Genomic DNA, 8,226 nt, shown 5'->3' on the forward strand with positions numbered 1-8,226 from the left:
AGGTATTAACAATTGGGGTCCAGAATTATTTATTTGCTTCACTTTTCTCCCCAGAGGGGGTGACAGCATCCCTATGGCAACATCAGCCACTAAGGAGCAGCGGTGGCGTAGGAAGTTAAGAGCTCGTGCATCTAATCTGGAGGAACCGGGTTTGATTCCCAGCTCTGCCGCTTGAGCTGTGGAGGCTTTGGGTGGGGGGGGGGGGGGGTGGGGGGGGGGGGGGGTGGGGGGGGGGGGGGGTGGGGGGGGGGGGGGGTGGGGGGGGGGGGGGGTGGGGGGGGGGGGGGGTGGGGGGGGGGGGGGGTGGGGGGGGGGGGGGGTGGGGGGGGGGGGGGGTGGGGGGGGGGGGGGGTGGGGGGGGGGGGGGGTGGGGGGGGGGGGGGGTGGGGGGGGGGGGGGGTGGGGGGGGGGGGGGGTGGGGGGGGGGGGGGGTGGGGGGGGGGGGGGGTGGGGGGGGGGGGGGGTGGGGGGGGGGGGGGGTGGGGGGGGGGGGGGGTGGGGGGGGGGGGGGGTGGGGGGGGGGGGGGGTGGGGGGGGGGGGGGGTGGGGGGGGGGGGGGGTGGGGGGGGGGGGGGGTGGGGGGGGGGGGGGGTGGGGGGGGGGGGGGGTGGGGGGGGGGGGGGGTGGGGGGGGGGGGGGGTGGGGGGGGGGGGGGGTGGGGGGGGGGGGGGGTGGGGGGGGGGGGGGGTGGGGGGGGGGGGGGGTGGGGGGGGGGGGGGGTGGGGGGGGGGGGGGGTGGGGGGGGGGGGGGGTGGGGGGGGGGGGGGGTGGGGGGGGGGGGGGGTGGGGGGGGGGGGGGGTGGGGGGGGGGGGGGGTGGGGGGGGGGGGGGGTGGGGGGGGGGGGGGGTGGGGGGGGGGGGGGGTGGGGGGGGGGGGGGGTGGGGGGGGGGGGGGGTGGGGGGGGGGGGGGGTGGGGGGGGGGGGGGGTGGGGGGGGGGGGGGGTGGGGGGGGGGGGGGGTGGGGGGGGGGGGGGGTGGGGGGGGGGGGGGGTGGGGGGGGGGGGGGGTGGGGGGGGGGGGGGGTGGGGGGGGGGGGGGGTGGGGGGGGGGGGGGGTGGGGGGGGGGGGGGGTGGGGGGGGGGGGGGGTGGGGGGGGGGGGGGGTGGGGGGGGGGGGGGGTGGGGGGGGGGGGGGGTGGGGGGGGGGGGGGGTGGGGGGGGGGGGGGGTGGGGGGGGGGGGGGGTGGGGGGGGGGGGGGGTGGGGGGGGGGGGGGGTGGGGGGGGGGGGGGGTGGGGGGGGGGGGGGGTGGGGGGGGGGGGGGGTGGGGGGGGGGGGGGGTGGGGGGGGGGGGGGGTGGGGGGGGGGGGGGGTGGGGGGGGGGGGGGGTGGGGGGGGGGGGGGGTGGGGGGGGGGGGGGGTGGGGGGGGGGGGGGGTGGGGGGGGGGGGGGGTGGGGGGGGGGGGGGGTGGGGGGGGGGGGGGGTGGGGGGGGGGGGGGGTGGGGGGGGGGGGGGGTGGGGGGGGGGGGGGGTGGGGGGGGGGGGGGGTGGGGGGGGGGGGGGGTGGGGGGGGGGGGGGGTGGGGGGGGGGGGGGGTGGGGGGGGGGGGGGGTGGGGGGGGGGGGGGGTGGGGGGGGGGGGGGGTGGGGGGGGGGGGGGGTGGGGGGGGGGGGGGGTGGGGGGGGGGGGGGGTGGGGGGGGGGGGGGGTGGGGGGGGGGGGGGGTGGGGGGGGGGGGGGGTGGGGGGGGGGGGGGGTGGGGGGGGGGGGGGGTGGGGGGGGGGGGGGGTGGGGGGGGGGGGGGGTGGGGGGGGGGGGGGGTGGGGGGGGGGGGGGGTGGGGGGGGGGGGGGGTGGGGGGGGGGGGGGGTGGGGGGGGGGGGGGGTGGGGGGGGGGGGGGGTGGGGGGGGGGGGGGGTGGGGGGGGGGGGGGGTGGGGGGGGGGGGGGGTGGGGGGGGGGGGGGGTGGGGGGGGGGGGGGGTGGGGGGGGGGGGGGGTGGGGGGGGGGGGGGGTGGGGGGGGGGGGGGGTGGGGGGGGGGGGGGGTGGGGGGGGGGGGGGGTGGGGGGGGGGGGGGGTGGGGGGGGGGGGGGGTGGGGGGGGGGGGGGGTGGGGGGGGGGGGGGGTGGGGGGGGGGGGGGGTGGGGGGGGGGGGGGGTGGGGGGGGGGGGGGGTGGGGGGGGGGGGGGGTGGGGGGGGGGGGGGGTGGGGGGGGGGGGGGGTGGGGGGGGGGGGGGGTGGGGGGGGGGGGGGGTGGGGGGGGGGGGGGGTGGGGGGGGGGGGGGGTGGGGGGGGGGGGGGGTGGGGGGGGGGGGGGGTGGGGGGGGGGGGGGGTGGGGGGGGGGGGGGGTGGGGGGGGGGGGGGGTGGGGGGGGGGGGGGGTGGGGGGGGGGGGGGGTGGGGGGGGGGGGGGGTGGGGGGGGGGGGGGGTGGGGGGGGGGGGGGGTGGGGGGGGGGGGGGGTGGGGGGGGGGGGGGGTGGGGGGGGGGGGGGGTGGGGGGGGGGGGGGGTGGGGGGGGGGGGGGGTGGGGGGGGGGGGGGGTGGGGGGGGGGGGGGGTGGGGGGGGGGGGGGGTGGGGGGGGGGGGGGGTGGGGGGGGGGGGGGGTGGGGGGGGGGGGGGGTGGGGGGGGGGGGGGGTGGGGGGGGGGGGGGGTGGGGGGGGGGGGGGGTGGGGGGGGGGGGGGGTGGGGGGGGGGGGGGGTGGGGGGGGGGGGGGGTGGGGGGGGGGGGGGGTGGGGGGGGGGGGGGGTGGGGGGGGGGGGGGGTGGGGGGGGGGGGGGGTGGGGGGGGGGGGGGGTGGGGGGGGGGGGGGGTGGGGGGGGGGGGGGGTGGGGGGGGGGGGGGGTGGGGGGGGGGGGGGGTGGGGGGGGGGGGGGGTGGGGGGGGGGGGGGGTGGGGGGGGGGGGGGGTGGGGGGGGGGGGGGGTGGGGGGGGGGGGGGGTGGGGGGGGGGGGGGGTGGGGGGGGGGGGGGGTGGGGGGGGGGGGGGGTGGGGGGGGGGGGGGGTGGGGGGGGGGGGGGGTGGGGGGGGGGGGGGGGGGGGGGGGGGGGGGGTGGGGGGGGGGGGGGGTGGGGGTGGGCGGGGGGTGGGGGGGGGGGGGGTTGGGGGGGGGGGGGGGGGGGGGGAATGGGGGGTGTGGGGGGGGGGGTGGGGTGGGGGGGTGGGGGGTTGGGGGGGGGGGGGGTTGGGGGGGGGGGGGGGGCCTGGGGGGGGGGGGGGGGGGGGGGGGGGGGGGGGGGGGGGAGGGGGGGGGGGGGGGGGGGGGTCACTAGCCAGGCCAGGTGTGGCGGAAGCTCGGGGGTGAAAGGCGGCGTGCTCGGGAGGGGGATCGGTGGGGGTGGGGTCTCGTCCCCCCCAAGTAGCAGCCCTCTCTTGCGGGGGGTGGGGGAAGGGGGCTGCTGCTGCCGGCGGGGCAGTTTTGGGAAGGGCGTGGGGGGGGAGGGCGGCCCTCGGGGGGCGGGGCTTCGCCTCCCCCTGAAGCCAACGACGGACGGGAGTCACTCCCCGGCGCCTCCTGCCCATTAGCCCGTCGCCCTTCCTCCTGCTCCTCCTCCTCCTCCTCCCGCTTGATTGGCCGGCGGGGAGGGGGGGAGGGGGAGGGGGCTGCCCTTTCTGCAGGGTCGTGTCGTCATCGTCGCTGGGGGGACTCTGGCCGCCCCCCCTCCCTCCCTGGCTGGCCCTGGTGGTGGACGGGGAGGGGAGGGGCTGGCAGGGGAGGAGTGCTCTGCGGGGAGGTCCCGTGGGGGGGGGGACAGGAGGAGGAGGAGGAGGAGGGCTGGAGGAAGGCTCGTTGCTGCTGCTGCTCCTCCCCTGAGCCCGCCCGAGCTGCTGAGTGGGGGGTTCGTGCCCTTTTCTCCGGTGGGGGGGTGGGTGGGACATCCCCTCGGGACAGTCCTGGGGGGGTGGGTGGGTGGGGGGGATGTCAAAACACGCTCAGGGCTCCAGCAAGCCCAGCCCCACAGAAGAGACCCCAGAGGGGTCCTTCTCCACCCAGAGCGACCTCCCGGCCATAGGGCAGATCCTGATGGGAATTCAGGCCCTTTCCCCGTCCCCTTTTCTCTCCTGAGGCCTGAGCGGCTCTCCCATGTTGGCCCCACTCACAACACAGAGCAGGAGCTTTGGCAGCTCAAGCAGGAGATGGGTGGAAGAGTTTGAGGCAACTTAGTTGGCTCCTACTCACACTGGGAGGGGGGAGAACAGTGTCCGGATCGCCTCTTCCCCTGACGGGCTTCTGCAGATGTGAGCCGTGGATTCTTCTGGCAAAAGGTTAGGAGCCAAAAGGACCAGAGCACAGCCACGGTGCCCAGGAAACCCACAATGGTTAAGAGGAGGAGGAGGAGGAAGAAGAAGAAGAAGAAGAAGAAGAAGAAGAAGAAGAAGAAGAAGAAGAAGAAGAAGAAGAAGAAGAGGAGGAGGAGGAGGAGGAGGAGGAGGAGGAGGAGGAGGAGGAGGAGGAGGAGGAAGAGGAAGAGGAAGAGGAAGAGGAAGAAGAAGAAGAAGAAGAAGAAGAAGAAGAAGAAGAAGAAGAAGAAGAAGAAGAAGAAGAAGAAGAAGAAGAAGAAGAAGAAGAAGAGAGGAGTAGTAGTTCGGATCTATATCACACCTTTCTCTCCTGTAAGGAGACTCAAAGGGGCTGACAATCTCCTTGCCCTTCCCCCCTCACAAGAAACACCCTGTGAGGTAGGTGGGGCTGAGAGAGCTCCGTAGAACTGTGACTAGCCCAAGGTCACCCAGCTGGCGTGTGTGGGAGTGCCCAGGCTAATCTGAATTCCCCAGATAAGCCTCCACAGCTCAGGCGGCAGAGCTGGGAATCAAACCCGGTTCCTCCAGATTAGATACACGAGCGCTTAACCTCCTGCGCCACTGCTGCTCCAAGGAGATGGAGCAGAAGATGGAGATGGAGAAGAAGTGGAGTTTGGATTTATATCCCCCCCCTTTCTCTCCTGCAGGAGACTCAAAGGGGCTGACAATCTCCTTGCCCTTCCCCCCTCACAACAGACACCCTGTGAGGTGGGTGGGGCTGAGAGAGCTCCGAGAAGCTGTGACTAGCCCAAGGTCACCCAGCTGGCGTGTGTGGGAGTGCACAGGCTAACGCCTCTTCCCATGACGGGCTTCTGGAGATGGGAGCCGTGGATTCTTCTGGCAAGAGGTTAGGAGCCAAAAGGACCAGAGCACAGCCACGGTGCCCAGGAAACCCACAACAGTCAGGCACGTGGCTAATAAGGGTCTTCTCATTGGTCAGATGCTCAGACTGGGTCTGTCCTAAACAAACCTGCTGGGAGGCAAAAATACAAAGAAAGGTCCACTGGACTGAGCTACTCCTGCAGAGTTCCAGGCATCTCAGAAGGCAAGAGCTGCATCGTGCCGAAGGCCCATCCCGGTCCAAAATCCCTTTCCCCGCAATGGCCCAGCAAAATGCCCAATAGGAAGGCAGGAGTGTAATACTTTCCGCAACTTAAGAGTGTGTTGTAGGAATTTACTGCCATTCGTTTTCTGTGGGTGACCCCCTGTTCTCATATCATGGCGTAGTAGAGCAATCCCCTTAGCTAGGTGTAATGCCCTGCCTTCTTCCTTATCCTTGGACGCCCCCTTGGAATCCCGCATAAAGAAAGGAAATGCCCGTGTGGCACGGGTTCTGTGGAAACAGTATCTCATATGCTGTTGGATTGTCCTTTTTATGAGATAGGTAGGAAGAAGCACATAATTCCCTTCCTGCATGGAAGTGAAGGCATTACAGATAAACAGAAGGTCATATATCTTTTAAACAGCCACAACTATGAGCTGTTGAAGCGGTGGCTAAATTTTTAAATGGTGTTATTTCAACTCGTCAGAAGTTGTAAAGGCTGTTATTATCTTGCAATGTCAATGTTAATGTTAAACTATTTATATGATGATGAAGAAGAAGAAGAAGAAGAAGAAGAAGAGTTTGGATTTATATCCCCCCTTTCTCTCCTGCAGGAGACTCAAAGGGGCTTACAATCTCCTTGCCCTTCCCCCCTCACAACAAACACCCTGTGAGGTAGGTGGGGCTGAGAGAGCTCCGAGAAGCTGTGACTAGCCCAAGGTCACCCAGCTGGCGTGTGTGGGAGTGTACAGGCTAACCTGAATTCCCCAGATCAGCCTCCACAGCTCAGGCAGCAGAGCTGGGAATCAAACCCGGTTCCTCCAGATTAGATACATGATTAGATACATGAGCTCTTAACCTCCTACGCCACTGCTGCTTAACCTCCTACGCCGCTGCTTTAATATGCCATTAAAGGTATTCGAAATCGAATCATATCATGAGGCAGAAGTATTGATGTTCCCTTTGTGATGCCCCTCCTTAATTACCTTCTCCCTCTGGAGATTTTGTGGTTGGGGACATTTCAGTCTTGCAGATCTCCTGTTCGCCATACCTGCGATCAGTGGTGGGATCCAAAAATTTTAGTAACAGGTTCCCATGGTGGTGGGATTCAAACTGTGGCGTAGCGCCAATGGGGCTGGGCAGGGCACAACGGGGGCGTGGCCGGGAATTCTGGGGGTGGGGCATTCCTGGGCAGGGCTGTGCCAAGAACGCAGCCGCTGCGCCAGTCCTTGGGCTGGAAACAAATGCACGCAGGCGCAGGCTGCTGCGCACACCGGTGCACCTCCTGCTAGACTGCTTCCAGTTCTGCGCACTACTGCTGAGAGGAGGGGCGTAACTCAGGCAAAAATCACGTGGCAAAATCGCCAATTAGTAACCCCCTCTTGGCACACACAAATAATTAGTAACCTACTCTCGGGAACCTGTGAGAACCTGCTGGATCCCACCTCTGCCTGGTGATGCCAAAAACAGAATATTCCGGGAAATTTGAAAGGGTCGCCAGTCGTAGATACAGTGTTAGGGGCGTACCTATGCATTAACTACAATTTATTGTGCCTTTCCCTTTTTATCAGTAGGACGAATGAGGGTGGGAGGGGGATGTTCAGCAGTGGAGTATTAATAAACCTCTCTGTGACTTAAGCTATTTCAGTGTGTTGAACATGTCATGGGGTTGCCACAGTAACTTCTCTGAGAGATTCAATGTCCATATCAAAACTGTCATTCAAATTCTTGTAAGTTTCAGATTTTGATCGTTTCTGATACAGTTAGCATTCCAGGACCAAATGTTTCCTTGGACCTGGTACGTTCCTGGGAGATATTCACCTTCTGCTTAAAAGCTGACTTTTGTTTTCCATTTTGAAGGGTCATTTTTGAACAAATCTTTACGAAGTTCCACATCTCAGCCTCGTGGCCTGTCAATGTAAAGCCAAGACTTCAATGGCCGGGAAATGCAGGAAGAAAAAGAACTGCTTCACGTTGGTTTTCCTCGGGATTAAGAAGGCGGCTGAATGAAAGGAACCGTGTCCTACGCTTTGTGTCTCTCTGACCACTGCAAGCAAACCCCACCCCATATCTCCCCTCATTCCACAAGGAGCAAAACCCAGTCTGCAGATTTTGTGCCACGCGTCACACTTCGAATTTTGATCAGAGCAGACCTGTCCCTAGTGTTATACCTGGGCTACAGGTCCATCTCTTCCTTATCTAACTGTGAATTTTGCTCAGAGCAGAGCGGTCCCTAGTTTTACACCTGGGCTACAGGCCCGTGTATTCCTTATTGAACTGTGAATTTTGCTCACAGCAGAGCGCTCCCTAGTTTTATACCTGGCCAACAGGCCCATCTATTCCTTATTGAATAACTGCGATGTTATGTTTTGTGAAGCGATAGCAATTTTTTTAACAGAGCCGATGGAGCTAATGAAATAGTGTTGCATTTATGGGTCATGTACTACTTGAAATCTTTTTGTGTTGTTTCTATATTATTTGTATTTTATATAGATTTTATCTGTAAGTTTCAGTATGCCGATAAAGGTTTTGAAGCGGGGATAATTACTGGTATTGTAAATGTGCCAGGTAATGGTGCAGTGTGGCACAGTAGGAGATAATGGTGAAAACTTTGAAGACTGCGGGTGTGCGGGGATTGGGCGTACACAATTTTTGCTAACCTTCTTCAGTTAGATGTGCTCAGAAGGGCCGAGATATGAAAGGCATTAAAAATCTTTTTTGCACTGTGTAGTTCGATGGAGCTGAAGGTTTGGCAATAGTGGGGTGTGTGTGTGTGTGTGAGAGAGAGAGAGAGAGAGAGAGAGAGAGAGTGAGTGAGTGAGTGAGCGAGCGAGCGAGCGAGCAAGCATCGCAAGGGACTGCTTCATTGTGTCTGTAGCCAGTCCGTAACTAATTCACTGCTATATATTCAAGCAGCAGTGGCGTAGGAGGTTAAGAGCTTGT

At 67.3% G+C, this 8,226-nt stretch overlaps 1 long non-coding RNA gene across 2 annotated transcripts; it reads left to right on the forward strand.

Annotated features, from left to right (window-relative positions):
* The first annotated feature begins 3,858 nt into the window (after nt 1-3,858).
* LOC125424763 lies at nt 3,859-7,822 on the forward strand. Of its 2 annotated transcripts, none has more exons than XR_007243274.1 (2): nt 3,859-4,205; nt 7,144-7,822. It is a non-coding gene; the product is annotated as an uncharacterized LOC125424763 (long non-coding RNA). The 2 variants fall into 2 exon arrangements; XR_007243275.1 differs by lacking the exon at nt 3,859-4,205 and adding an exon at nt 6,746-7,013.
* Nucleotides 7,823-8,226: the final 404 nt, after the last annotated feature.

Source organism: Sphaerodactylus townsendi, linkage group LG17, assembly GCF_021028975.2.
Source record: "Sphaerodactylus townsendi isolate TG3544 linkage group LG17, MPM_Stown_v2.3, whole genome shotgun sequence".
Lineage (NCBI taxonomy): Eukaryota > Metazoa > Chordata > Lepidosauria > Squamata > Sphaerodactylidae > Sphaerodactylus > Sphaerodactylus townsendi.